Below are 6,465 nucleotides of genomic sequence, written 5' to 3'. Positions count from 1 at the left end.
GATTCCGCTAAGTCATCGAGTGGTTGACCAGTCTCGCGCTTTATCATGACAGTCAGTTTTCGCCTTTCTCTACTGAGGTGCTCGTCCGGATGAACCAGGGCACAATCGCAGTAGTTCTCCCGGCGCCACCTTAGCCCATAGAGCGGAACGTAAGGTAGCAAAACATGGGATCCGGGCAAACCCCACATTTGACCAAAGACATGATTCGGAGCTGATGCATATAAGGCCAAACTCGCGACGCCGAACACTCCCTAAGGTATTCGGTCTTTACAACATATACCGGCTGAATAACGCCCTTGATGATGATCCCTGAGTGTCCAGGTACGTGCATCGTTCTGACGTGGTGAAATGCCAATAACGTCAGCATCGCTCTCGGTTATGCTGAGTATCCGGAGGATGTGAAGCAACAAGAGACAGTAAAAAAGGTTTACGCAGGGTCTTAATCTAAAAAGAAACCTTTGAGCGGGGCCCTGCTGCACGTCTGCGCCCGTGTCTCCGTTGTGCCATATCCTGGAAGGGTGTAGCACGATTACCATCTGTAAAAGACAAGAACTTAGGTGAAAGTTGTCGTGCGAAAAAATTGGTTATTCTCAATAAACCATTAGAAATCAAGATAAGTAAGGTCGAGCCGAACTTTAGTCCTTTTACATGCGGGAAGCCCCTGGTACCGCCTATGAGGTAAATCCATCGAACCAATCTTAGGTATATCTAAGCTGTTACAGCTAGTGATGTGCCGGACTCGTCTAACCGTGTCCGCGGTCTTGATGACCGATCATTTATTCTGGTTGGAGAGGCCGTTTAGTGTTCGGCTGCTAAAGCCGCCACACGTTCTTCCGTGCATAAGGAACGCTCGATATTTTAGCTAATTGTGATGATGCCACGTGGACCGGGCATCTTGAGCTTAAGAGAAGTGTAATGCGGCACTGCGTTAAAACTAGCAAACGCTGCTCTTCCGAGTAGTGCTTGATAGCCACTTCGGAATGGAGCGATGTCGAAGGTTAACTTTTCGCTTCGGAAGTTGTCGAGAGAACCGAATACAACCTCTAGTACTAGAGAGCCCGTGCAGCGGGCCTCTGGGCCTGGTATTACTCCCTTAAAGGTAGTATTACTGTGGCTAATTTTTGTCGGGTCTATCCCCATTTTGCGGACTGTGTCCTGATATATCAGATTAAGACTACTGCCGCCGTCCATAAGGACTCATGTGATATGGTATCCGTTTATTATTGGGTCTAACATCAAAGCAGCCAATCCTCCATGCCGGATACTTGTCAGGTGATCCCTGCGATCAAAAGTGATCGGGCAGGCCAACCAGGGGTTGAACTTAGGGGTGACGGGCTCTACATCGCGTGTGTCTCGGAGTGCATGTTTGCTTCTCCTCTTCGTCACGTGGATCATGTTCATTGTTTTGACCTCTGGTGGGATTTTTTTCTGTCCCCCAGTGCTTTGCTGGCGAGGCTCGTCCTCGTCTTCACTTGGTGTCTCCCTTCCCTTGTGTTCGGCATTTAGCTTACCGGCCTGCTTGAAGACCCAGCATTCTCTGTGGGGGTGATTTGCAGCTTTATCGGGGGTGCCATGAATCTGACATAATTTGTCTAGAATCTTGTTTAGGCTGGACGGTCCATCTTTGCTGCCTTTGAAAGGCTTTTTCCGCTGACCCGGTCGAGAGCCCCTGAATCCGGCATTTACCGCCGTGTTAACTGGGCTGTCTTCTTTATTTCGACGCTTGCTTTTACTGCGCCGTGGTTTTCCATTGCCATCCCTTACTTCGGATGTGCCTGGGTCGCTGGTGCTACTACGGGCTAGCCAGCTATCTTCGCCCGCGCAAAAGCGGGTCATGAGGCTTGTCAGGGCTGCCATTGTTCTCGGTTTTTCTTGGCCGAGGTGTCTGGCGAGCCATTCGTCTCGGACGCTGTGTTTGAAAGTTGCTAAGGCTTCGGCGTCCGGGAAGTCGACGATTTGGTTCTTCTTAGTGAGATATCTATTCCAAAGCTTTCGGGCTGACTCTCCGGGCTGTTGAATTATATGACTTAAATCGTCTGCATCCGGAGGTCGCACATAGGTCCCTTGAAAATTAGCCCTAAAAGCATCCCCGCGAGCCATATGGATATGGAGGATAAAGTCCTCAATCCAAACCCCAGGGTCTGTGGTTCCGTCGTACGCCTCTATGTTCACTGGTTTGAATCCTTCTGGAAATTCGTGGTCCAGCACCTCATCGGTGAAACATAGGGGGTGTGCGGCACCCCTGTATTTGTATGTGTCATGGCGTTCTGACGGTTGTAGTGTTCTGTTTTGGTTGTGCGCTGGAGCGCGTTTCCTTGATCCGTAGATGGATCTGGTCACGCCGGTCTTCTGATGCAAGTCCTCACGTGAATCATGTGCTGACTTATGTGCGGCCTTGTTAGCCGCTCTATCGTGGCCACGAGGTGGTTGATCCGACCGGTCGGCCGTTTTGTTTTTCGGCTGTGTGGGCTCTAAGGCCTCATCATCAAATTCAGGCAACAACTTGCGCTTTGGTAGCTCTTTGTGTGGTAACTACCACCATACTTTTCTTCATTGTCGAGCACTTTGTTCCATCTACTGTTGAGCGTATTCTGCGCGGCCTTAAGCCTTTGCTTCTGCTTCTTCAGACTCCTCGCGGTGGCAATAAGCCTTCTGCGGAGGTTCTCTTGTTCCAAGTGCCTTTCCGGGATGATGTGTGCATCCTCGCCCGGACTGTTTTCCTCTCCAGAGGGAGGTTGATGAGCTTTATCCTCGTCGTCGCCGTGTTCGGACAGCGGATCCGTACTATGTTCGCCATTTGCTGGTTCATCCTACTCTATCGCTGGGTCAATGTGGTCGTCGTTTCCTCTGGAGTGGACTGGGGTGTTATTTTCTCTTGTGCTGTTATCGCTGTTTTTGCCGAGGCGGGATTTGGAGCGGCACCTACGCCGACGCTTTGGTTGCTTCTCGAGGGAGCTATCCTTCGCTGCATCCTTCCGTTCCTCGTCATTGTTTTCTTTGGGTGTATCCACCATGTATATGTCATGTGATGAAGTGGCTGTCCAGCGCCCTGTGGGCGATGGTTCCTGTTCCTCTCCTGCATCGTCGTCCATGCCGTCGATGTCTTCGGAGTCGAAATCGAGCATGTCGGTTAAATCGTCAACAGTGGCTACTAAGTGGGTGGTGGGTGGGGAGCGAATTTCTTCGTCGTCCGCATCCCATTCTAGCCGGATATAGTTCGGCCAAGGTTCTCCTGACAAGGAGGGAGACCTTAATGAATTTAGCACATCGCCAAAAGGCGAGTACTAAAAGATATCCGCGGAGGTAAACTCCATGATCGGCGCCCAATCAGATTCGATAGGCGCGGACACGGGCGGCTCGGAGCCCATGGCCGGGGACGAATCCGATGGTTCGGCAGCATGGGTCTCGTAGGAGGTGAAGTCGATATTCGGTGCTATCGCCATTGAGTGTGTGGCCTCCGTGGCGGGGTCCATCCACCCGTCCACATATGGTGCAATTTGTTCCGGATTGAGGGCCGGAGTAGTTGCAGGTGTGATCTCCCGAACACTGTCCAACGGCAGAGCTAAATCATGCTCGTCGTGATTGTGCGGCGCACCTGACATGGGCTCGAATCCGCCGAAGATCAAGTCTCCGCGGATGTCGGCAGTGTAGTTCAAGTTTCCAAATCTGAGCTGATGGCCAGGGGCGTAGCTTTCGATCTGCTCCAGATGGCCAAGCGAATTGGCCCGCAGTACGAAGCCACGGAATACGAAGATTTGTCCGGGGAGGAAAACCTCACCCTGGAACTCTCAATGAAAGCACCAATGTCGGTGTCAAAACTGGCGGATCTCGGGTAGGGGGTCCCGAACTGTGCGTCTAAGGCGGATGGTAACAGGAGGCGGGGGACACAATGTTTACCCAGGTTCGGGCCCTCTCGATGGAGGTAATACCCTACTTCCTGCTTGATTGATCTTGATGATATGAGTATTACAAGAGTTGATCTACCACGAGATCATAGAGGCTAAACCCTAGAAGCTAGCCTATGGTATGATTGTTGTCGTCCTACGGACTAAACCCTCCGGTTTATCTAGGCACCGGAGGGGGCTAGGGTTACACAGAGTTGGTTACAAGGGAGGAGATCTACATATCCGTATTGCCAAGCTTGCCTTCCACGCGAAGGAGAGTCCCATCCGGACACGGGTCGAAGTCTTCAATCTTGTATCTTCATAGTCCAACAGTCCGGCCAAAGGATATAGTTCGGCTGTCCGAGGACCCCCAAATCCAGGACTCCCTCACCATCCTCCTTCTTCCTCCATACAGCTCTAGGAGCAACTCTGTACTGTTACGTATAAACCAAACTCGGCAGGACTAGGGGTGTTATCTCTCCGGAGAGCCCCGAACTTGGGTATGTCTTGCGTCCCGCGCTCGCTCATGCCAACCTCACCTCTGGAGCCCACTAGTGCCCTCGAGCCTCCGCCTATCTTCAGCCATCCCTTGGCATCTGCCGTGCGCCCACCACAACAGTTGGCGCCCACCGTGGGGCAGCTCGAGGTCCTGGCCGGGAGCATGCTTCAGACGAGGATCTTCTCCGACTCCGACGAGCCCGTCGCACCGGCGGACGACGTCATCGACACACTCGCCGCCTCCTTCACCACGCTGCGCATCTCCGACGCGCCTACGGACGACGAGTACCCCCGCGAGGTACTTAGCTTTTCCGACTCCCCGCTCTACATCAACGATGGCGCTCCTGCCGGAGCGATGGACCTCTGCGTGGAGGTTTTCGTCACCGACACCGGCGCCTCTTCTTCGTCGAGCGCGGCGAGGAAGGCCGCCGAAGCTAAGGCCGCGGCAGAACGGGCCAGCCCGTCCAACCCACTACGCGCCACGATGCAGAGCCTCTGAGTCCCCATCGGCACCGACGTCGATGCCTCCAACATCGCTGAGGCCCGCACTCGCCTCGACGAGGACCGGCAGCGCCTGCTGGACCTCACCGAGACGCTCGCTGCCATGCAGCGCTGCCTCGACTCCGCCCAGCTGGAGCGCGACGCCGCCTACGATTTCACGCCTGCCGCGCCTGAGCCCAGCCGGGTCGCCGACGTGCGAGCCCGGGTTGGCGCGATCAGACGCGCCTTCGGCGCCCTCCCTCCCGTCTACGAGACTCCCGTGAAGAACATGCGCGCTGCCCAGGCGGCCGCGGTCGGCCTGGATCAGCTCGCGGGCGAGGAGCTGCAGGATCGCCTCAAGAGGGTGAACGACCTCCTCGTCGCGGAAAACGCGCAGCAGGACCGCCTCAACCAGCTCGCCAAGCCGGCCGGATTCGGCTTCGTCCGAGTCGCCGGGCCTGGCGACAACCAGCATACGGCGTCTTCACCACCCGGCGAGGCGCACTCCGGCTGCACCCGGATCCGACGCTACATCGGCCCGACGGTTGCTGGCGGCTTGGCGGACGAGCCGGCCTCGGAGGCCCGGCGCCGCCTCGATCCCCTGCTCCAACCCGGCCGACGTCCGGCTACGGGCGACCCGGCCCCCCGCGGTGCAGTCACGGACCGACTGGGCCCGCGTGCCATCGACGACACCGACGCTCGCCACCGCCTCGACCGACTCGCCCTCTCCCTGGAGCTGGAGGAGACCGGCCCCGTCGGACCGGTGTGCTTCGGGCCACGCATCCGGGGCGAGCCCTTCACCAAAGGGTTCACGCTCCCCCGCGACACCCCCAAGTACAACGGAACCGTGAAGCCGGAGGACTGGCTCACCGACTAGACCACCGCCATCGGCATCACCGGCGGTAACCACCACCTCGCCGTACGTTACACGCCTCTCATGCTCCAGGGGTCAGCCCGCACCTGGTTGAACAGCCTGCCGGCCGGCAGCATCAACACGTGGGTCGACTTCGAGCAGGCCTTTGTGCGCAACTTCACCGGCACCTACAAGCGACCCGGCCGCCCCAGTCACCTCGCCATGTGCGTGCAGGGGCCGGCCGAAACCGGCCGCGAGTACCTCGCACGCTGGACCGAGCTCCGGAACAGCTGCGAGGGCGTCCACGAAGTCCAAGCAATCCAGTACTTCGTCAACGGGTGCCGAGACGGCACCCTCCTTAAGAACAAGCTCTTGCACTCCGAGCCGGCCACCATGGCCGCGCTCATGGTGACGGCGGACAAGTATGCCAACGCCGACTCCGCCATGAAGATCCAGGTGGCACTGGACGAAGCCGGCAAGGCCAAGCCGGTGTCGCCTCCGAAGCCGGCCGGTGAGGGAAGCCGGCAGCAGCACAACCAACAGAACAACAAGCGCAAGGCCGATCAACCAGCTCAGTGCTACGTCAACCGGCTCGTCGCGGCCGCCGAGTAGGCACCCGCGACCGAGCCGGCCGCCAAGCGCCGGAACACCGGCAAAATGGCATGGCAGCCCGCCATGAGCTTCGAGGAGATGCTCGACGCTCCCGGCAAGCACCACAGCGGCGCGAGGCCGTCCACGCACACGCTCCGA

At 57.0% G+C, this 6,465-nt stretch overlaps 1 pseudogene; it reads right to left on the bottom strand.

The window, feature by feature from the left end:
* Nucleotides 1–708: 708 nt before the first annotated feature.
* Nucleotides 709–4,470, bottom strand: LOC120964189 (uncharacterized; annotated as a pseudogene).
* Nucleotides 4,471–6,465: the final 1,995 nt, after the last annotated feature.

This window comes from Aegilops tauschii, chromosome 5 (genome assembly GCF_002575655.3).
Source record: "Aegilops tauschii subsp. strangulata cultivar AL8/78 chromosome 5, Aet v6.0, whole genome shotgun sequence".
NCBI lineage: Eukaryota > Viridiplantae > Streptophyta > Magnoliopsida > Poales > Poaceae > Aegilops > Aegilops tauschii.
The sequence above is the reverse complement of the archived record's forward strand: the minus strand, read 5'-3'. Positions and strand labels throughout refer to the sequence as shown.